The sequence below is a fragment of the Notamacropus eugenii genome, chromosome 6 (genome assembly GCF_028372415.1).
Source record: "Notamacropus eugenii isolate mMacEug1 chromosome 6, mMacEug1.pri_v2, whole genome shotgun sequence".
Lineage (NCBI taxonomy): Eukaryota > Metazoa > Chordata > Mammalia > Diprotodontia > Macropodidae > Notamacropus > Notamacropus eugenii.
Window position 1 is genome coordinate 48611221 of NC_092877.1, and position 24463 is coordinate 48635683.

Below are 24463 nucleotides of genomic sequence, written 5' to 3' on the forward strand. Positions count from 1 at the left end.
CTAAACTGAAAATAACATGCTTCTGTCTCTCCAAGTCATTGCCTGAAAATGATGCTCTCATCACAAAACTGCCCTGGAACACTGTGAGGCAGAGTAACAAAGGCAGCGGTGAGTGGACTTCGGAAATCAAAGACTCCTTGGCCTTCATGCCCAATAAACTAATGACACAGCAAAGTCATGTGACTGCAGTGTCCTTCCAGTGCAGCCTTCCTATGGCTACTGCTGTCTTTGTCTGATCTCAGTTCTGCCAGCTCTCAAGGACTATGATAAGCTATTCAGCAAAAATCCTTTGCCCAAGACAAGCAACTGAACTGCTGAATCATAAAAACTTCTGGTAAGCACCATCACCAATGACCTCCCTGGGCCTGCCTATCTTGAATTAGCTGTCTGCAGAAAGGGGCATGCATGTATAGACTGCTACATGCCCTGGTGGAGATCTGGAGACCCTAAGCCAATAGACCAGATCTGCCCAACTTGTAAACTTCTTCAGGATGCAGATGGTTTAGACTAGAGACAGAGTGATGATGGTTGGTTACCATGAGTCACATGATAGACAGGAAAGTGCACAATGGCAATCCTACATTTTTCAAGGGTGGCCCAAAATTATTTAGCAGACTGCAAGGGGGCCATATGTTGTGCAGGCCTGCAGCAGACGTTATGTCTTGCCTATCTTGCATCTGAGAAAGCATGGAGTTTATATCAGGAAGGTGTACAGTAAAAGGGATGAAGTAATGATTGGAACACCCCCACCCATGTACACAATGCCCTGTGTTCTCATATTTAGTACAAACTGTGGTACATAAGTCATTCTACTAAACTTTAAAAAAACAAAAACCACCATTCCTTCATTTTCACTTGGGTTTACTGTGAGTAGCAGTATGGTATAGGAACAACACAGGTACAATCCTGCAATGCTCACTGTACTCTAGGCTCAGCCAAAAGCTAGCCAGGTGACCTTAACTAAGTCCCTTGACCTGAGCAGGCGGATTGAGGTGGTCCCCAAGTTCCATTCTTTTATGAGTCTGTAACATCAGACAATAAAAAGCTTAAGAAGTCTTGGTAACCTCAGCAATGGCCTCACCACCATCCCCAAACCCCCATGCCTCCTCCGAGCTGGGACTGCACAAAAGGGCCAAAGGCTTCTTCCCACTCCATAAAAAACAGGTGCAGCGATGGGCCTCAACTAAGGAGAAGTATGTAGTAATTTCTACTCTCTTTGAGGCCTGGGGTCCATAAGACCATCACTACATTTCCTGCAGGAAAGTAAGACCATAAAAATAGAAGCAAAAACCAAAAGAGCTGACCTCTAGGCCCAGATCAAAGGACATTAGTTTTAAAGCTGGAAGGGACTTTCTAGGTTTTAAACATGAGGAAATGACATGCAGAATGAATGGGTTAAATCACTTACTCATGGTGATACAAACTATATGTGGCAGAGCTAGGATTTAAACCAGATTTGACCAAGCCATTTCTTTGCTCAAAAAGTCTAACTCAGTTCAGCAAACATTTACCAAATGCTCCCCACTGGCCCTCTAATCAAGTTCAGATTCCTCTGCCTGGCCTTCAAGTGTCACCTCAAACTGACACTACCCGAGCCTTACCTCACTACTCCTCTCTGGGGAACAATTTCATGTTCCAGTCAAACTGGACTACTCCACCCCGCCAACTCCCCCAGATGCTATGAGCTCCCCCTGCCATTTCCTCTGGGACAGCCTCTCTCCCTTTCTTCCCTTCTTGAATTCCTGCCAGGTCTAGAAAGTTCATCTCAAAGTATACCTCCCTCCAAGGTAATTTCTCTGATCCTCCTAACCCACCAGCAGATTTCCCCTTGGATCTTTTGGATTTGTTTTATATCTTTCTAAAGTACTTATCATATAATATTATGCATTATAGCATACCTGCATATGGCTGAGTTCCATGAATGAACTATAAAAACACTTATAAGCTACTTCCTATGAGACAGGCACCGAGCTGAGTGCTGGACCAACACATGGAAGCAAGACAGCCCCTGCCTTCAGGAAACTTGCATTCTAATGGGGAAGTACAGCATGTGCAGAGGAGTAGTGAAAAGGGAAATCCAAGGGAAGGGTGAAGAGAGTTACAGGGTGATTGGCAGATATGTCCTTTGCAGGAATGGTGGTATTGATTCAGTTACTGTTCTGAAGTTGGAAAAGGGGGAAGGGAAGAGGGAGGAAAGGGAAATGGAGATTCCTGAGACATGGCAATGGGTCTGAATCTGGGCAGAAAAAGGTAAATGTTCAATCAGAAATCCAGGTTTCTAGGGGTCTGAAGTAGGAATGGCAAGGCACATGGCATAACATGGAGCCAGCCAGAGGTCAGAAAGCAGAGGGCAAGTCTCACTAAAACTTTCCATCTCCCCTCAAATAATATTCTATATATAGAAGGCAGTTGATGAGTATTTGCTGATTGAACTTCTATACATAAACTAGTCAAAGATGGCATATATGTGTATACATGTAGTGAGGGCTTCTAGGCAAGGGAGCCACCATTCTCAAAGTGCATGACCACACTCAAAGTGCACGGCCATCCTCAGAGTGCAAGATGATTCTCAAGGTGCATAGCCATTCTCAAAGTGCAGGGTGATTCTCAAAAGTGCATGGCCATTCTCTTTTCTCCCCCACTCCCCCATTTACCTTTATATGCCTCTCTTGAGACCTGTGTATGAAGATCAAATTTTCTATTGAGTTTTGGCCTTTTCATCAGAAAGCTCTGGAAATCCCTTATTTCATTGAATGTCCATCTCCTTGCCTGAAATATTATGCTCAAATTTGCTGGGTAATTAATCCTTGGTTGTAGTCCCAGCTCCTTTGCCTTGCAGAATATCGTATTCCAGTTCCTTTTATCTTTTAATGTACAAGCTGTAACGTCCTGTGTGATCCTGACTGTAGCTCCTCAATATTTGAATTGTTTCTTTCTGGCTGCCTGCAGTATTCTCTCCTTCACTTGATTTGGAATTTGGCAACGATATTCCTTGGTGTTTTTAGTTTGGGATCCCTTTCAGGAGGTGAAAAGTGGATTCTTTTGATGACTATTTTGCCCTCTGGGTCTAGGACTTTTGGGTAATTTTCCTTGATGATTTCTTGGATGATGCTGTCCAGGCTCTTTTTTTCATCCTGGTTTTCTGGTAGGCCAATAATTCTTAGATTTTCTCTCCTGGATCTATTTTCCAGGTCAGTTGCTTTTTCAATTAGATATTTTACATTTTATTCTATCTTTTCATCCTTTAGATTCTGTTTGACTGATTCTTGATGTCTCATAGATTCATTAGCTTCTACTTGCCTAATTCTATTTTTTATCAAATTATTTTCTTCAGTTAACTTTTGCATCTCCTTTTCCATCTGTCTAATTGTTCCTTTTAAAGAGTTATTTTCTCCAGTTAGGTTTTGTACTTCCTTTTCCATTTGTCCAGTTGTCCTTTTAAATTCTTCTGTGATCTTTTTTTCATATTTTTAAAGTCATTGGTCAGTTTTTCTTCTATTTCTCTAATTTGGGTTTTAAAGTCCTTCCTGAGCTCTTCCAAGAATGCTCTTTTTGCTTCAGACCAATTCATATTCCCTTCTGAAGCTTCAGATGGGAGTACAGTCTCAATGCTGACCTCTTTGGTATTTGTGTTTTGGTCTTTGTCCCCATAGAAAGATTCTATGGTCTTTTCTGCATTGCTTCTTACTCATGATAATAACCCTGTTCCTGGTTTTTAAAGTAGAACTCTGTGTCTGTGGCACAGGGAGCTCTGTCTCACAGTTCTTGTGCCTAAAACTTGAGGCTTTGTGTGTTTTGGCCACTGGTTCTTTCAGTTAGAAACTAAAATGCTGCAGCTTACCTGGTGCTGAGCTGGCTGGTGTTGGAAAGCAGAGGCCAGGTGAGGTCTTTTTGAGTTTTCCCGAAGTTACCCTGGAGCTAGCTCATTAAGCGTGGGGGAGGGGTGGTCTGGACACCAGAGGTCTCCTCTGCTGAGCTAGAGCATAGGCAAGCTCAGTGGTTGATGATCCCCTCTGCACTAGTGTCTTCCCAATTCCCCTTGGGTGCTGAGGCATGCCTGGGGTCCTGATGTTGGCAGTTGCTGGCTTCACCCCCCTGGGGCTCAGGATCTTCTCCCAGTTTCTTGAAGTGGGGCTGTCTGGGACAGTTCTGATCCTGCACTAGTTCCCTTTGGCCACAGCAAGAGGAACCCTCCTTAGAGATCTTTCTAGCCTCTTAGGCTAAGAGTCTGTTTGCCCCTTCTGCTGCTCCCACTGTTCCAGGGATTTTCCTGGGGAGATATTCTTTGGGCTCGTCAAGGTCAACAAGGGGAGGGAGATAGCAATTACCGATCACTCTGTCATCTTGGCTCCTGGAACTGGAAATCTGTGGATGGCCATTCTCAAAATGGATGGCCATTCTTAAAGTGCAGGGCCATTCTCAAAGTGCACAGCTGTTCTCAAAGTGCATGGTCATTTTCAAAGAGAAAGGCAGTTAAATTCTAGTCCAGAGGCGTCAAATATACAATAGCCTGCAAGCCACATGTGTACACAGCACTCCAGAGAGTAGCCTGAAGTAGATTAAAATGTAATTGGAAAGTCTTTAACAAAATAAATAAAAATGCAATAAAACACAGACATTACATATTAACACTAAGTCCCTATTCAGTCTATGGGGACTATGTATGATTTAGAGGCCCTGTTTCTATTTGAGTTTGACAGCACTGTTCTCTTGGGCTCTTTGGGGAGTTTAGGAATTTATAAAAAATGTGATAGGAGATATTATCAACTAGTATGAGTAAAGTGGGCAGAGATTCTTTGGATTAATAGCAGGAATGATCAGGGTCACTAATTCTGCCCCTCTCCAGTGTTTCTAGGCTATCTCAGCTTAAGGTCTCAGTCAGCAGAAGTACTAGGCCCAGTAGTGTGGTGATAGTGGTAACAACAATGCTTTCTGCATCCCTGAGGCCCGGAACAAGTATCTGGGATTCAGCAGCTCAACAGTCTCAGCAGAGATATATCCCTAAGGAAGGTAACTAAGAAGCAAGAAGAACAAGGGTAGTATTGATGATGAAGGATGGAGAGCAACAGTCAAACAAAGAGGTTCAGTGGATGACATCTATGGCAGCAGAGCAGCCAGGCTTGATGAATGAGGGTGTGGTGTGGAACAGGGATGTAGCATGAGTCCTTAGACCACAGGAGGACTTGGTACCTGGCAAATGTGTAGAGTCAGCCAGGTGTTTTCTCAACAGTAAGAGTCCTTCCTTCCCGCAGAGGACTCACTTTGCAGCAATTTTTCTTCTTCCCCCACCCCTGAATGAATCTGAATGAGGGATGAAAGTGATCCTGTGTAAAAGGTGGGAAATTTAATGAGAAAGCCAAAAGATCATAGAATTTAATGTGCATATTATAGAGCTACTATTAACTAGACATCTGCCTCACTGTTAAGCTACACTTCTGGCTAAAAGAGAACACTCATCTAAACATGGAAACCCATGCTGGTCTGGCAGGACCTTGACCTTCTTAACTGTAAGAAGTGTTCTAATTTGTAGGTGAGGGCTAAGAGTAATCCAATTCCATGATTTTTTTCCGTTCTCATTTGTGTTGTTTTTCTGTCATAAATATTTTGCATAAAATATTTTGATAATAAAATAAGTAACATTCATACAGAGCTTAGAAATTTATAAAACATTTTACATATTTAATTTGGTTGGTCCATACCAGTAAACATTTGTGATGCCTGAAGGCATAGTCCTCTCCAAATGAACTGGTGGCTAGACAAAACTGTGTTCCCTGTGTTCCCCATGGTAACAGCATCAGATATCAGTTGGCAATTTTATCCCTTCACTCATAAAGACAAGTAGTGTTATTCATTTCTGTTCTTATCTCAGATAACTCTTACTCAAGTCTATTTTTAAAGTGCCCAATTAAATGACTAACCTTTGAATCCTAAAGCAGTATATTCAAATGACTGATAGCATTTTGTATAATATGTAAAGTTCATTATCTAGGATAAATTAATTCATTTTACGTCCACTGATGACTGGCCCTCAGTGTACTCTAATGTACTTTTTGCAAAGTAGATTTCTCAATGTCAGCCCAATTCTCCATGCTCCTACTAGAGACCTTTCTTTAAATTTCTAATTATTTTTGCACACATTATCTAGTCACAAAGTAAGAGACTGTTAGAACTGCCAAAGAACCTTGCAAATGACCTAATCCAAGCTTCCATTTTATAGAAGAGAAAACTGAGGCAATGAGATGTAAAATTAAAGTCCCACAGTCAAATGATCACTAAGTGGTAGGTTAGGACTTAAACTTGGGTCATGGGACTCGATTCCAATGTTATTTCCACTGTATCACTCTATCTCAATTTACCTATCAAATTTAAAAGAAACACACAAATTATGAATCTTGACTCAAGGGTCTCTCAGTATTCCACTAGCTACAAGTGACTTATCCCAAGAAAGCCTCAAGAACCTCTTTCCAAAAAACCTGGACTTATGTGAACTGATGCAAAGTGAAGTGAGCAGAACCATGAGAACATTGTACATAGTAATAATATTTTACGATGATCAACTGTGAATGACTTAGCTATTCTCAGTAATACAATGATCTAAGACAATGGCAAAGGACTCATGAAGAAAAATGCTAATCACCACCAGAAAAAGAACTGATGGAATCTAAGTGCAGATCAAAGCATACTGTTTTTTTTACTTCATTTTTCTTAATGTTTTTATTAGAGAGGCAGGTCTGGGTTTTCTGACAAATAAGATGTTTTGCATGACTACACATGTATAACCTATATCAGATTGCTTATCTTCTCAATGAGAGGGGAGAGGTGAGAGAGAAATTAGAACTCAAAAATTAATGTCAAAAATTGTTTTTATATATAATTGAAAAAAAATTAAAAATTAAACAAAAAAAGAACTTCTGACTGTAATTTATCCCTTCACTGACCAAAGTTGTCTGGAAAAGTCTCAGCTACCTCAAGCACATTTTTACTTTCAACTAGCTTTTTAAAAAAAATCTATTTTATTTTCAGTTCCAAATCTTCTGCTTTATAATCCCTGCCTTGACATTGAGACAGCAGGAGAAGCAAAAGCTGTTACAAACACAAATAATCAAGCAAAACAAATACCTGAATTATCATGTTAAACAAACAAACAAAAAGGCCTTAATCTGTATCTTGTCACTTCTCTGTCTGAAGGCAGACAGAATGTTTCATCATGAGTCCTTTGGAATTGTGGCTGGTCATTGTGCTGATCAGAATGCCTAAATCTTTCAAGTTGTTCACCTTTACAACACTGTTATTATTATGTAAATTGTTCTCTTGGTTTTGCTCACTTCACTTTCATCAGTTTATACAAACTTTCCTAGGTTTCTGTGAAATAATCCTCTTCATCATTCCTTATAGAATAATAACATTCCATCACATTCATATGCCATAACTTGTTTGGTCATCCTCCAATCAAGTGGTAGCCCCTTAGTTTCCAAGTCTTTGCTACCACAAAAAGAGCTGCCATATAAATTTTTTGCACATATAGGTCCTTTTCCTCTTTCTTTGCTCTCTTTTATCAAAGAGGACTCCTTGATAGCTGATAGCAGTATCAGTGGGTCATGGGGTATGCATAATTTAATAGTTTTTGGGCTATGGTCCCAAAATCCTTTTCAAAATGACTAAAGTTCCATCTAATTTTAAATCCCCAGTATGATGAACATTATTTCCTCCAAAAACATGTGCCCATCTCATTGTCCTTGGAATGTTACTTATTTTACAGTGAAAATAAATAGGAAAATTGGATTAAGTATAGAAAGTTTTGTTCCTTTGCCAATTTTTCTTTATAGTGTCTACTCTATTATTCAAAGTGTATAGGACAGAGCCAAGATGGAGTGAGATGAGCATTTTTGCTGAGCTCTCCCATGATACCCCTCAAAACAAATTTTAAAAGTATGTAAAAATAAATTCTGAGTGGGAAAACGAACAAAAAGTCACAGTGAGTAATTTTTTCTAGCCCAGGGCAGCTTAAAAAGATAGAAAGAGAGTTCTGTAAATATTAGGGTCGAGGCTGGTCAGGAGTGTTGTAGAAGTGCTTGGTGTGGGCTTTGTAGGCAGCAGCAACAGTGGTAGCATTGGAAGTACCCAACAACCAGGGATGGTAAGAGGACCTGGTCACCCCTCCACCCCTCTACCACCACTGGGTGCAGGATTGGGTATCATATGGCAATTCCATCACCGATTACTTAATTCCTGGTTGCAGTTCCAGGAAGGCGCAATTGCAGTCTTGAGGAAGCATGGATCCTATCTGGTTAAGGACCAGAGAGCAGGATGTCATGAATCCAAACTTTCTGTGGATCTCACCAACTTGTAGGCAATGTCCTCAGACCTAACTGTGAAAGCAGAAGGACATAAAAATCAGAAGACTAGGTCAAATATCCCCCCACTCCCCCACCATAGATGAGCAGACCTCAACTCTAACATAAAGTCCACAGTCAAGAAATAATCTGGAAAAATGAGTAAACAACAAAAGAACATGACCATAAAAAGCTGCTGTGGTAACAGAGAAGCTCAAGACACACACTCAGAAGAAGGCAATGACTTAAAAAACATCTACAAGCAAAGCCTCAAAGAAAAATGCAGATTGGACACAAGACCAACAAGAATTCCTAAAAGAGATGATGAAAGAGATAAAGAGCCAAAAAATGATTTTTAAAAAATCAGTAGAGGAAAAAATTGGGGAAAGAAGTGAAATACAAGAAAATTATGAAAAGATAATTAACAGCTTGATAAAAGAGGTTCAAAAATACTGAAGAAAATAATGGCTTAAAAATTAAAATTGGCCAAATGGTAAAAGAGGTATAAAAAATACTGATGAAAATAACTCCTTAAAAATCAAAATCAGTGAAATGATAAAAGAAGTACAAAGTATTACTAAAGAAAATTTTAAATTAAATTGTTTAAACAGAAGCTAATGACTCCATGACATATCAAGAAAAAAGAAAAAAAGTAAAAAGAATTTTAATAACAGATGGGAATGTAAAATATTTCAAAGGAAAAACAACTGATCTAGAAAACAGATTGAGGAGAGTGAAGTCAGAAATTATTGAACTACTTGAAAATTCGAGACATTCTATTTCAAGAAATTATAAAAGAAAACTGCCCACATATCTTAGAACTAGAAGGCAAAGTCTTTGGCCTCACTTTCTCCTCCTGAGTCACAGGAGTCCAGTGGCAAGGTATAAGTCAAGATGACTAGCAATGGCCCAGGATGCCGTGGGAGACCTTGACATTTTTAAGCTAAGGTCTTTTCCAGGTCTCAGTCTTTCTGAGACAACATTCATTCAATGATTAAGAGCTAAACAAGAGTTGAGACAAAAGATGGCCTAGTTTGCCATCACAAAAGAATCAGTCTGGGAGGGGAAGACCCTCAGAGTTTCTGGCCAGTCAGCATCACACAAAATTTAGCAGCCACCATGATAAAGGAACAGAGGGCTTGAGATATGGTATTCTGGAAGGCAAAGAAGCTAGTACTATAACCAAGAATAACTTACCCAGATTATACCAGAGTATAATCCTCTAAGGGAAAAAAATGGATATTTAATGAAATGGAGGACTTTCAAGCATTCTTGATGGAAATCCTAGAGCTGAATAGAACATTCATACAGGGTTTCAAGAGGAGTATAAAAAGTGAAACATGAGTGAGAAATCATTAGGGACTAAATAAGGTTAAACTGTTTACATTACCATATGGGAAGAGGATATATGCAATCCCTAAGAACTTTATCAATATTAGAAGAAGTCTACCTACACAGCAGTCATGAATATGAGTCTATTGGAAAAATGGAAGGGTGAGAAGAAGAGATGCACTGCAATAAAGGGGAAGGGAAAGGAAGAATGGAAAAAAATTAGCTCACATAAAAGAGGCACTTGAGGAAGAATTCTTACATTGGAGAGGAAAAATGGGGTGGGGAAGCAGGCAACACTGGAACCTCATTCTCATATGAACTTGTTCAAAGAGGGAAGAATACGTTACACACACACACACACACACACACACACACACACACACAGGTGGGCATAGAAATTCATCCTACCCAACAGGGAAGTAGGAAAGGAGAGGTGACTGATAAGAAGGAGCGTTCATTAAGGGAATCAGAAGTCATTAAGTGGTCAGAAGCAAAACAAATTTTTGAGGAGGGACAGGGTAATAAGAGAAAGAGAAGAATAATAAGCAGAAAAAAATAGGATGGAGAAAAATATACAATTAGTAATCATAACTGTGAATATGAAAAGGATGAACTCGCCCATAAAATGGAAACAGATAGCAAAATGGATTATAAGCCAGAATCCAAGAGACACATTTGAAGCAGAAATACACACTAAACTAAAATAAGGGGCTGGAGCAGAATCTACTGTGCTTCAGCTGAAATAACAATGGATCCAGGATGCAAAAAGTCAGGCAAGTTATTTTCATTAACAACACCCTCTGTGATTCTGTTTATTCACGAAGGTCCACATATTTGTTTCTGGAGCATTCTATTCTTCCCCAAAGCACGTTCTCTGCTCTTTCAGGCTAATATCCTCCACTAATGTTCCTGGATTCACACTCTATTGTTCAAGGCTATACTAGGGTAGATAAAGATGCTTCATGTCCAGGCTAGGGACAGACCTTTTCTGTGGTCAGAGAGCCAGCTGTGAGCCTCAGCATCAGAGGACTGATCATCAGGTTAGAAATTCTTTTGGCCAAAGTAACTCATGAAACTGTCTAAGGAATGGAGAGGTTTCAGTAAGTATCCAAAGTAAGCATATCAATATTAGGGCAATGAGAAGGAGTCTACCTAAATAGCAGTCATAGGTGTGAATCTATCAGAAAAATGGAAGGGTGAGAAGAAGGGATGCACTGCAATAAGGGGGAAGAGAAAGGAAGAATGGAGAAAATTAGCTCACATAAAAGAGGCACTTGAGAAAGAATTTTTACAATGAAGACGAAAAATGGGGAAACAGGTACCATTGAGATCACAGATCTTTTTAAAGTAAGGCTCATATATTAAGAAATAGAAGGCATGGGCTAAGTGTTGGGCAAAAATATAATTCAGGACTTGAAACAGATAATTAAAGTATCTTTGGAACTTCACAAAACAATGAATCAGAGAACCCTCTCCATACTTACATATGTGCAAACTACAACCTAGGTGTCTACTTTAGAAGTAAAAAGTATTTCATGCTCATTTGTTGTTGCTTCTGCTTTTTCAGGCTCCTTAGCAAGGTTTCATGGCTTAATATGGAATGCAAGCTAAGAATGTTCAAGGCAGCAAACGTAAACTAATTCCATGAAGGTTTTTCGGCTGTAGTCTCTCAAGCAGGAAGAATAAGACTGAAGAGACATTGAGCCATCCCTCCACAGGCAGTAATCTAGGAAAACATCCACTTAAACTTGGGCCTTAGTGGGAGCTACAAGGCTGCCAAGAGCTGTCAAGAAACAAATCCTCCCCACAACTTGAAACAGCTCAACCACAGCACACAGGATGCATTTTGTCATTAAGAAACTGGGAACTCTGCAACGACAAAATGTAAAATATTATGTCTCCCACTTTTAAAAAAATTCTCTTCATGCCTTTCCAAATGAAGATGCATGCCTCTTCTTTAATCAGTTAGAAAATCAAATTAATTTTAATATGAATGAACAAAGCCACTCACACTTCGTAACATGTAATTAAAATTCTTACAACTTCTATTTGTGCTCCTTTTATTCACTGCCCCACCAAATTATTAAAACAAAGTGTTACTATGACAACTAATTCATTCTCTACATTATTATATTGTTGCAAAACATCAAAGCCAATCATTCTGACTTCCCTGCCCCAAATTCCAGTTGGAAAAATGGAACTTTTATGTTGTTTCTCAGAGCAGCCTTTTCAAAGCCGTGCATTCGTACAGATAAGGCTGGCCGCCTGCACGCAGCTGCTTCTGTTTACTGCAGGCAGAAATAACGGTTACCATCTTATCTGAGTTTGACAAACGAATGGATCAGGCTTTCCATGCAAGTGGAAGCTGGTAGGGCATAGCACACAAAGAGGCCAACAGCATCATTTTTAGGTTAGATCAACTACACATGACCAAAAAACTGGTAGTAGATGTAGAAACTAGACAACACCTGCTGAAAGGGGAGCTTCTATCCAGAAATCACAGATGTAGTCTCGCAAACACAGTTTCTCACTGAGCCACTGAGGTGAGTCTGTGGAGGTTATAAAGCCTTGTACACTATACACAAAACTACAATGGAACAGAACCAGAGAATGTCAGTACTGGAAGGAGCTTCAAAGATCATCATGCGTCATCTGGCCTGTGCTAGAAGATCTCCAGTGGTGGGAAGTACTGAATTAAGAACCAGAAGACCTGAGTTTGAAAACCTGTTCTGTTACAATCTTTATGTGTGGAGTAGCCTTCAACAGCTGAGGTGAGCATATTGATAATGGGATGATTTGATAAATCCTGTGTCCTTGACACTTCTTACAAATGAAAGATGATGTATTTATATTACATATCACATAAAGCAAATATAAAAACAGTCCCATTTATCCATTGTCCATTATGGGGGCTGGCAACCCCAACCATCAAGGATACAGCCTTAAATCCAAACATAGGCTTGTGGATGGCTATGTTACAAAGTCATGTACTTTACTCAGTGGAGAGGAGCAGAGTGGCATTAAAGCAAAAGACTGCTGAGTATTGAGTATAACACTAAAGCTATTCGTTTACTAAACTTAGTTGTCTAGTTTCATCTTCCATTTTGTCTTAGTTCATAGCAGAGAGCAGATTAGGAGCAACAATGTGGGCTGCCTGAAGCAAAGCCAGTGATGGCAGCAAGAACTGACTTCTGACAGCAAGGATCAGAAAGCATCCCTAACCAAATGAGCATAGCTCTATGGGGCAATTTAGCTTGGGGACAAATAGGCATGTATGCATTGTGCACACATGCACATACAAACACCCACCCAACGGCATCACTGTGCTACTGAACAGCAACTCAAAATAACATCCTTGAAATATCAGTAAAAATCCCCAACCTGTTGGATATATATGCTATTTACCAAGGCAGGACAATATTTTGGAAAGATTTCCATCAAAAATGGTTATATTAAAAAACTTCATCACCTACATAGGAAAGCTTTAGTCATATGGAAAATTCACTAATCCAGAATCTCTCATTCTACCAACAAACATACAAGTGCAGTGTTACTGCATTGTAGTGTAAGAAGAGTTGGGGAGGAACTTTGGAAGACTTTGAGGTTTTCCTCTCACCTGCCTATAGGCAAAATTATATAATTAGAAATATGGAGTCAAAGACATTGAGCAATGGAAGGGAACCTTACAGATTATTTAGTTCAATCCTCTTATTTGACAAAACATGTACCTAAAACTCAGAGAGGTTAAGTTACTTAGCCAAGGCCACACAGACTGTTGTGCTCAGGATTAGAACCCAAGTTTTATGCTTTCTACCTCATTATGGACCCCACAATTAAGAATCTACCTTGTAATTTTAAAAACCAGAAGGAAATTTCACAAGACTCTTCAACAAAAAGTAGCCTTTCCTTGTGTTCATAGAATCAAAAATTCTATGAGATGAGGTCAGCTATGGGGCTTAATATTTATCATTATTAAATAGCTTCTTAATTCAAACCAAGAATGATTCACAAGTTCCTACTGTGTGCAAGACACAATGCTAGGTGATAGTGATCAAAAGCTGGAAATACTCACCTTTAAGAAGCCTACGATTAAATAAATGGTGGATATCAAAGGCATGTAAATAAGATGTTACAAGGAAAATGTAAAAGATTCTGAAAAGAAAATGTAGAGGAAGAAACAATTTTTGGTTGTGGGGTAAGGCAGACTTCACAAATAATTGTATTTGAAGTAGGATGAGAAAGAACAGAAAGATTTCAACAGAACTTGATGAAGTAGGCATGTGTTTCAGATACTGGGGGCATTTTATTGTTAAACCAGTTCTCTGCAGAGGGTACTTCACAATGAAATATAAGCCCCTCTTCCTCATTGCCCTCTCTTCCCACACTGAAGAAGAGCTCATGATCCTTGACCCGGCATTTAAAGCCTTCCAGAGGCAGATCCATGCCTAGGACTCTGAGAAGTGGTAGCACTCTCTAGATCACAATTCCTGTTACTATCCCAGGCCTCATAGCTATCATCTAGGGAAACAACTCCTGTGGAAGAGAAGCTGGCCATCCCCACCTTCCAAGTATCACACATTGGGCAGTCAAATCATGGGAGCTGAAACACCAAAGCCTCTGAGAGATAGAAGCAGCATGTGCCAGGTGATTCAAACCACCACTATTACCATGACCACCATGTCCCCTCAGATACTGAAAGAGCCCAGCACCTTGGACTCCAGAGTCCTTGAGAACAGTGACATTAAAACATTAACCTCTGCTTTGCCACTGCACCCTACTTAATTATGGGACTTCTACATTTGACTTGCTTCTGAAACTTTCCAAATGTGTTACTTTTCTATCTGCATCAGTGGTGCTCAGCACAGTGCTTTGCACAAAGTAAGCACTTAATTTTGCTTCATTCATTCAATCATATTTCTATATGCATTTTCTTATTTCTGTCTGTCAACTGAAAAAATAAATCCCAAACACCAGAGTTAACCTAATATAAAGGTGAGTTGAGTAAATGTTGAAAGTAGTAAGTAGGGGTAAGCTCAGACAGAAGGACAACTTCTAGGATCCTGACCTAGAAGGTCCACAGAGATAAAAGTTCAACCCAAATCTGAAATAGGAATCCCCTCTGTGATAACAACACTGATGACTTATGAAGCATGTTCCTTCCAAGAATCCTATAAAGTTGCAATAAGATATCCATTTCAGAAGCATCTGTGACAGGAATCTCTGGGGGAGGCAGTGGAACAGACTTAAAAATAATCAGGGATTCCATTTAAGCATTTTATAAATGAAGCAAACAAAGTCCAGCAAGAAAAGTGACTGGCCAATCACTAAACACTCATTAAGTGCTGACTCTGCCAGGCACTGTGCTAAGCATGGGGATACAAAGAAAGGCAAAAGACAGTCCCTGAAATCAAGGAGCTCACAATCTTTTTTTTTTTTAAATAGTATTTAAATTTTTCCAATTACATGTAAAGATGATTTTTGACATTTATTTTTTAAATAAAATTTTGAGTTCCAAATTTTCTCCCTTCCTCCCTCCTCCCTCAGAGGGTAAGCAATTTGATAAGAGGCTATATATGTGCAATCATGTAAAACATATTTCCATAATAGTCATGTTGTAAAAGAACAGAAGAAAAGAAAAAAACATACAAAATTAAGAAAGTAAAATAGTATTCTTCAATCTGCACTCAGATTCCCTCAGTTCTTTCTCTGAATGTGGATAGCATTTTTCATCATGAGTCTTTCACTGTATTGCTGAGAAGAGCTAAGTCTATTAAAGTTGATCACCACACAGTGTTGCTGTTACTGTGTACAATATTCTCCTGGCTCTGCTCACTTCCCTTTGCATCAGTTCATGTAAGTCTTTTTTTGGATCTCTTTCAGGCAGTGATCGGTGGATTCCTTGAATACTTATTTTGCCCTCTGGTTCTAGAATCTCAGGGCAGTTTTCCTTGATAATTTCATGAAAGATGATGTCTAGGCTCTTTTTTTGATCATGGCTTTCAGGTAGGCCCATAATTTTTAAATTGTCTCTCCTGGATCTATTTTCCAGGTCAGTTGTTTTTCCAATGAGATATTTCACATTATCTTCCATTTTTTCATTCTTTTGATTTTGTTTTGTGATTTCTTGGTTTCTCATAAAGTCATTAGCCTCCATCTGTTCCATTCTAATTTTGAAAGAACTATTTTCTTCAGTGAGCTTTTGAATCTCCTTTTCCATTTGGCTAATTCTGCTTTTGAAAGCATTCTTCTCCTCATTGGCTTTTTGAACCTCTTTTGCCAATTGAGTTAGCCTATTTTTCAAGGTGTTATTTTCTTCAGCATTTTTTTGGGTCTCCTTTAGCAGGGTGTTTACTTGTTTTTCATGCTTTGCTTGCATGTCACTCATTTCTCTTCCCAGTTTTTCCTTCACCTCTCTAACTTGATTTTCAAAATCCTTTTTGAACTCTTCCATGGCCTGAGCCCATTGAGTGGGCTGGGATACAGAGGCCTTGACTTCTGTGTGTTTCCCTGATGGTAAGCATTGTTCTTCCTCATCAGAAAGGAAGGGAGGAAATGCCTGTTCACCAAGAAAGTAACCTTCTATAGTCTTATTTTTTTTTCCCTTTTCTAGGCATTTTCCCAGCCAGTGACTTGACTTCTGAGTGTCCTCTCCCCCCCCCACCTCGCCTCCAGATCCTCCCAGCCAGCGCTTGGGGTCTGAGATTCAAATGCTGCTTCCCAGCCTCAGGGCTTTGGGAGGGGGCAGGGCTGCTATTCAGTGTGAGATTAAGTTCAGGTGCTCAGGTGGGGGCAGGGCCACCTCTCGGGCTCAGTTCCCTCACGGGGTTTATGCAGAGACCTTCAACAATGGATCCTGGCTCCTGCCTGCTTGGGGAGGCTGGGTCTGCTCCCGCCTCCGCTGCTGCCTCCCGAGGGGGCCTGAGTTATGGGGGCACCCCACACCCCTCTCAACCCGCCAAAGACATCCTCTCACCAATCCCCGTCACCTGTGGGTGGAGGGACCCGCGGCTGCTGGAGATTCCATCCCTGAAGCCTGCTTGGATCCGCTCCTTTCCATGCTGCGCCGCTGAGGCAAGGTTGGGCTCTGTTCCCGGTCCAGGGCGCAAGGGACCTTTTGCGAGAGGTTTTCAGGCTCTCTGGAGCAGAAATCTCCTTCACTCCGTTGTTCGGTGGCTTCTGTTGCTCCAGAATTCGCCAGTGGTTCTTTTTTTACAGATATTTTATGTGCAGTGGGTTCAGAGGTAGCGTATGTGCATCTTTCTACTCCGCCATCTTGGCTCCACCCAGTTCATGTAAGTCTTAAAGAGCTCATAATACAATGAAGGAGGTAACATGCAAACAAGCATGTACAAACAAGCTATATGTAGGATAAATAGGAAACAATCGGCAAGGGGAACGCACTAGAACTAAGAGGGACTGGAAAAGGCTTCCTATAGAAAGTGGGATTTTAGCTGGGACTTGAAGGAAACCAAGGAAACCAAGGATGGGAAGATGAGGAGGGGAGAACATTCCAGACATGGGGAATAGTCAGTGAAAATGCCTGGAGTCACTAAAGCCAGAAGGTCAGTGTTACAGGATCGAGTATATGCCAGTGAGTAAGGTGTATGGAGCTTCGAAAGGAAGAGAGAAACTAAGTTATGAAGGTCTCTGAATGCTAAAGAGAGGATCCTGGAGACAACACCGTTTATAACAGAACCAATGGAGTTTGAGTGTTTGAGTGTGTGTGTGTGTGTGTGTGCGTGTGTGTGTGTGTGTGCATGCATGTGACATGTTTGGACTAAGCTTTAAGAAGATCACTTTGGAGGCTAAATGGAGGATGAAGTGGAGTGGGGAGAGACTTGAGGCAAGTAGATCTACCAGCAGGTTGCTGTAATAGTGCAGGCATAAGGAGATGAAGGATTGCAATGTTGTAGAGTAAGGATTCTAATCTAAGCCATCTAACCCCTCCAGGTTTCATTCTATTATGCCATGCCACTTATAGAGTACCTAAAATCTCAGGCCCCACTATAGTGCAGAGGAGGCCAAACCCACTAGATGTAGGTACAAGTACAGTTTAACTAAACCAGAGGGCAATATGGCTACAGAGGCCAGAGGGAAGCTTAGATCAGCTACTAGAAAAGCTGCACCACCACCCCCGCCCACCCCCCCCCCACACACACACAGGGCCAGAAGGAGCAGTAAAGGTGAGAAACGCTCAACAAGGCCAATCCAAAATCAAGTTTTGAGTCAATTGCTGAAGAAGCCAGGTTAGAATCAGGGAGAATCAGAACCAGGATGAGAAAGCATGAAGAGATCGGATACAGGATCAATGAAATAGGACTGGAGATCAACAATGAAATGTCTTTGTCAAGAGTGGATCCCATTTTGTTACCTTTTGAAGCATAGTTCAGCCTAATACAGGTAAGATTTAAAGAGCTCTTAACATATATTAGTAACAGTGTCTTTTTTACTCACTGGCTTAACTGTTAATGACATACTTGACATCATTTTAAAAAATACTGGTTAAGCCTTCAATTGATAACTTTTTTTAAAATTTATTTATTTAATTTTTAACATTCATTTTCACAAAATTTTGGGTTCCAAATTTTCTCCCCATTTGTCCCCTCCCCCCACCCCAAAACACCAAGCATTCTAATTGCCCCTATCACCAATCTGCCCTCTCTTCTATCATCCCTCCCTTCTCTTGTCCCCATCTTCTCTTTTGTCCTGTAGGGCCAGATAACTTTCTATATCCCTTTACCTGTATTTCTTATTTCCTAGTAGCGAGAACAGTACTCAACAGTTGATCCTAAAACTTTGAGTTCCAACTTCTCTTCATCCCTCCCTCCCCACCCATTCCTTTTGGAAGGCAAGCAATTCAATATAGGCCATATCTGTGTAGTTTTGCAAATGACTTCCATAATAGTTGTGTTGTATAAGACTAACTATATTTCCCTCCATCTTATCTTGGCCCCCATTGCTTCTATTCTCTCTTTTGATCCTATCCCTCCCCATGAGTGTTGACTTCAAATTGCTCCCTCCTCCCATTGCCCTCCCTTCCATCATCTCCCCCACCCTGCTTATCCCCTTTTCCTCCACTTTCCTGTATTGTAAGATAGATTTTCATACCAGAATGAGTGTGCATTTTATTCCTTCCTTTAGTGGAATGTGATGAGAGTAAACTTCATGTTTTTCTCTCACCTCCCCTCTTTTTCCCTCCACTAAAAAGTCTTTTGCTTGCCTCTTTTACGAGAGATAATTTGCCCCATTCCATTTCTCCCTTTCTCCTCCCAATATATTTCTCTCTCACCTCTTAATTTCATTTTTTTAAGATATGATCCCATCCTATTCAATTCACTCTGTGCTCTTTGTTTCTATGTGTGTGTGTGTGTGTGTGTGTGTGTGTGTGTGTGTGTGTGTGTGTGTGTGTGTAATCTCACCCACTACCCAGATACTGAAAAGTTTCAAGAGTTACAAATATTATCTTTCCATGTAGGAATGTAAACAGTTCAACTTTAGTAAGTCCCTGATGACTTCTCTTTGCTGTTTACCTTTTCATGCTTCTCTTCATTCTTGTGTTTGAAAGTCAAATTTTATTTTCAGCTCTGGTCTTTTCATCAAGAATGCTTGAAAGTCCTCTATTTCATTGAAAGACCATTTTTTCCCCTGAAGTATTATACTCAGTTTTGATGGGTAGGTGATTCTTGGTTTTAGTCCTAGTTCCTTTGACTTCTGGAATATCCTATTCCACGCCCTTTGATCCCTTAATGTAGAAGCTACTAGATAGTGTGTTATCCTGACTGTATTTCCACAATACTTGAATTGTTTCTTTCTAGTTGCTTGCAATATTTTCTCCTTGACCAGAGAACTCTGGAATTTGGCCACAATGTTCCTAGGAGCTTCTCTTTTTTGGATCTCTTTCAGGCGGTGATCTGTGGATTCCCTGAATACTTATTTTGCCCTCTGGTTCTAGAATCTCAGGGCAGTTTTCCTTGATAATTTCATGAAAGATGATGTCTAGGCTCTTTTTTTGATCATGGCTTTCAGGTAGGCCCATAATTTTTAAATTGTCTCTCCTGGATCTATTTGCCAGGTCAGTTGTTTTTCCAATGAGATATTTCACATTATCTTCCATTTTTTCATTCTTTTGGTTTTGTTTTGTGATTTCTTGGTTTCTCATAAAGTCATTAGCCTCCATCTATTCCATTCTAATTTTGAAAGAACTATTTTCTTCAGTGAGCCTTTGAACCTTCTTTTCCATTTGGCTAATTCTGCTTTTGAAAGCATTATTCTCCTCAATGGCTTTTTGAACCTCTTTTGCCAATTGAGTTAGCCTATTTTTCAAGGTGTTATTTTCTTCAGCATTTTTTTGGGTCTCGTTTAGCAAGGTGTTGACCTGCTTTTCATGCTTTTCTTGCATCTCTCTCATTTCTCTTCCCAGTTTTTCCTTCACCTCTCTAACTTGATTTTCAAAATCCTTTTTGAGCTCTTCCATGGCCTGAGCCTACTGAATATTTATTCTGGATGTTTGGGACACAGAAGCCTTGACTTCTGTGTCTTTCCCTGATGGTAAGCATTGTTCTTCCTCATGTTAAAGGAAGGGAGGAGATATCTGTTCACCAAGAAAGTAACCTTCTATGGTCTTATTTTTTTTCCCCCTTTCTGGGCATTTTCTCAGTCAGTTACTTGACTTCTGAGTGTCCTTTCCACACCCACCTGGCCTCCAGATCTGCCCAGCCAGCACTTGGGGTCTGAGATTCAAATGCTGCTTCCCAGCCTTAGGGCTTTGGGTGGGGGCAGGGCTGCTATTCAGTGTGAGATTAAGTTCAGGTGCTCAGGTGGGGGCAGGGCCACCACATAGGGCTCAGTTCCCTCAGGGGGTTTATGTGGAGACCTTCAACAATGCATCTGAGCTCTTGCCTGCCCTGGGAGCCCCTGTCTGCTGCTGCCTCTGCTGCTGCCTCCTGAGGGGGCCCGAGCCATGGAGACACCCCACTCCCTTCCTGACGAGCCAAAAAGACTCTCTCACTCACCCCCAGCACCTGTGGGTGGAGAGACCTTCATTGCTGCTGGAGATTCTGTCCCTGAAGCTTGCTCGGATCTGCTCCTCTCGGTGCTGTGCGGCCAAGGCAGGGCTGGGCTCTGCTCCAGGTCCAGTGCACGAAAGACCTTTTGGGTCAGTTTTTCAGGGCTCTCTGGAACAGAAATCTCCTCCACTCTGTTGTTCTGTGGCTTCTGCTGCTTCAGAATTTGTTGGGAGTTCTTCTTTACAGATATTTTATGGGCTGTGGGTTCAAAGCTAGTATATGTGTATCTTTCTACTCCACCATCTTGGCTCCTCCCCCAATTGATAACTTTTTCAAAGCTATCTGCCAATATAAGAGGGATAATAAGGAATCCTGGGGGCACAAAGGCACAAAGGTAAAAGACAGCATACACAGCCTCTCATTACATATGAAGACTCCCAGGATGAACCAGACATACAAGAAACAGCTGAATTAAATGACATTTGACTATACAAATGTCTCAGTGAAAGGGGGCTGGTGCATTCTGGCTCAAACTAGTCTCTACCCAGCAGGGAGAGCTAACAGACAAAAGGCAAGAAAGAGACAAGTTGAGGTGCTTGCCAGTGTTTGGTTTCATTCTCCTCTCGTGTCCTCAGGATGAAGAGTTAGGTCACACCAGGTTTTTGTGTCCATCCAGGGTCACACATAGTTCAAGGTGCTCCAGAATTCACATGAAGCATGTAACAGAACTGTGAGAGTAAGCAGAGCTATAAGCCATGGACAGATGCAGCCATGACTCACTGCCTCTCTCCACTCTAATGGCTGAGCTCAGTGCTGATCACCCAGCGAAGACAAGGATGCTGATTGCAACATTCAGTTGGTAAAATGTTCTTAGAGTGACAGAGACTGCAGTTAATATAATATACAAACTCTCTCTTTCCTATTTCAGTTGCTTTGCACTGTTCTTCCCTCTTGGCCATTGCTAGATGAATGTGATGCTTTTCAAAGGACCAGATGGCATCTTGGCATGTCAGGACCACATGGAGCATGTTCTCTCTGCTGCCTTCCACACCTGAGGGCAGATGTTACATGCCCTTAAATTGGCCTACAGAGAATCTTTGGGTCATCTACTGAAAGAGCCAATGGCATGCCTTGCACCACAGAACTAACATGATGCTGAAAGCTAAACTATAATTTTCGAGTCCTGCTGCATTCAGAATCTTACTTATCAATTTCACACATTTATTCTTATACAGCACAAGATGTTGGTCAAATTTCCCAATATGATGATTTTCAGACTGCAAATCACAGTCACATAGAAGACAGCAAGGTTCTTAAATACCATACAACATACATCTTGGATAATAATGGCAACAATAATAATAATAATAATAATTACAATTTATATAGAACTTCAAGGTTTACAAGGCATTTGACTTATGTTACCTCACTCTCACCAATCCAACAGTTACTTTCATTTCCTAGAAAAAAAGATTCTATAAAAAAACCAAAGTGGCCTAGGTATTTTCTTCTGGGGAGTGTGTCAATTTTTTCAGGGTTACACATAGAGCTTTGTGATGCATATTACATGGTTTAGGTAACAGAATTGGAACATGGATGCCTTCAGGGCCTAGAAAATCCAACCAACAGGAAGCAGGTTCTCAAACTTTTTAGAAACCACTGTGCTTATTGGACTTATGAGTCACAAGTGTGCATCAGCAGCATACGTCTCAGATGTAGGTGGATGTAGGTGGAAAAATGCATTGTCAGATTTATGCCTTCATCTTCTCAGTTATATTTTGTAATAAAGAAAGAGCTTTACATTTTAAGCGTTCCATTGAAAAATTTTTTTAAAGCATCAGAGTGTTCAAGATTTTTGGATATCTTCTTGCTAAACAACACTTTTCATTATGTAGATGCTGTGAAGTAGGATTAGCTTAAAATAGTTGTAAGCCAATTTTCTTTGAAACTAGTTGCAAAGCAACTGGAATAAGTTTGCACCACTGTCATGAATTCAAAATTGTTTTGGTAGCACTTAAAGAGGATTCAAATTAAAGAGAAAAATTGATTCACAAAAGCAGCAATCTGACTCACAGTGAGAAAGAACTCTCCTATTCAGGAAAATCCACCACGATACCAAAGGTTATATTCTGTACAGTATTTGGGAGGCATTACACCACAAGTCATAGGGATTGGGGATCTTTAGTGGTAGGAATGATGACAAATAATTACCATGGAAGAGTAACACTTTTCTCTTTCCCCAGACTCACACTGAAAGCATTCCTGCACGTTACAGGTACACTGTATGTGTTTCTCAATCTTATTTGATAAAATATGGAAACTTAAGGAAAAATAAAAAAATCAGGGGACAAATTTAGTGAAGGATAACTCATAATTTTCTTTATATATATATATATATATATATATATATGACTGATTTATTTTTAGTTTCCAACATTTGTTTCCATTAAGATTTTGAGTTTTAAATTTTCTCTCCCTTCTCCTTCCCCCTCCCCAAAATAGCATAAAATCCGATACAGATTCTACTTATATATTCATATTAAACATATTTGCATATTAGTCATGAGGTAGAAAAAAGAATTAAACCAAATGGGAGGAACTAAGAGAAAAAAGAAACAAAACAAAACAACAAAAGAAAAGAGAGCAAATAGTCTGCTTCCACCTGCATTCAGACTCTAATTCTTTCTCTGGATGTGGACAGCATTTTCCATTATGAGCCTTTGGGAGTTGTCTTTGATCCTTGTATTGCTGAGAAGAGCTAAGTCTATCAAAGTCAGTCACTGCACACTGTGGCTGTTACTTTATATAACATTCTCTTGATAACCCACAGTTTTCAAAAAAGCCTCCTCTTCTGAAACGGAAGCATCCAAAAAAAAAAAAATCCAACCACAGTTCCTTATTATATTTGATTTACCAAGTAAGTTCTTCTCATGCAGTCAGAACTTACAATTGAGTCATTTGCAGAAAATTCAGGCTGCCTCAAATATCTTCATTAGTTACAACTGAAAAATTTGATGGCTACCCTGCAGGGAGTACTTTCTGTATCTTTTACTGCTGGAAATCCAATTTAATTTGCCTGGACTGCTGGGGGAAATGGGAGTTTTTCCAGTATAGAATCTTTATTTATTTATTTATTTGGTTTGGGCACTGAAGTTCACCCAATGGCATTCTTGGGCATGTGTGGCATTAGTTGGGGAAGAGGGGGAGAGAACCTTTGCTATGCAGCAAGTGAAAATGTGGAGTGTCTTCTGGCGCCCTCTGCTGCCACAATGTTGAAAGAACCAATGTCTTCACAAAGATTGAAGGACTCCATTCGTTCAACAGTGACCAACCAATTATCATACCCGAGATGCAATATTCCCTGTTGTAAGAGATTCAAAGATGACTAGGACATGGCCCCAGTTCAGAAAGTGCTGACAGTCAAGTAAAGCAAAATAAACCTAAGCCCTTGGCAACCCCTTTCCCACGATACATAAAAGCTATCCAGAATGGAAAACACCTTTTTCCCAAATCCCACCATTATTTCAAAGTTCCCTATTTTCTATTGAGGACACCACCATCCTTCAAGTCACTCAGATTCACAGGCAGGGGACATCCTCAGCTCTTCACTGTCCCTCAAAAGGATCAAATCAAATGATATTTGTAAAGAGTTTAGTTTAGTGCCTGGCACATAATAAGTGCTTAATAAATGTTTATTACCATGGCACCCCCACCTTCCCCTCATCTCCTGTGTCTCCAATCAGTTGCCAAGTTTTGCTAATTCTATCCCCACATTATCTGGCATCTAACCTC

The 24463-nt window shown here is 40.3% G+C and overlaps 1 protein-coding gene and 1 long non-coding RNA gene across 13 annotated transcripts in view; one reads left to right on the top strand and one right to left on the bottom strand.

Annotated features, from left to right (window-relative positions):
* The window catches only part of LOC140510982 (uncharacterized), a 38885-nt gene extending 27567 nt beyond the window's left edge, over nt 1-11318 (top strand). Inside the window, exon 3 of the long non-coding RNA XR_011969403.1 lies at nt 11233-11318. This is a non-coding gene — a long non-coding RNA (uncharacterized lncRNA). The remainder of the gene's footprint in view (nt 1-11232) is intronic.
* Nucleotides 1-24463, bottom strand: part of CTBP1 (C-terminal binding protein 1) — a 456292-nt gene that overhangs the window by 255917 nt on the left and 175912 nt on the right. The window lies entirely within an intron of this gene.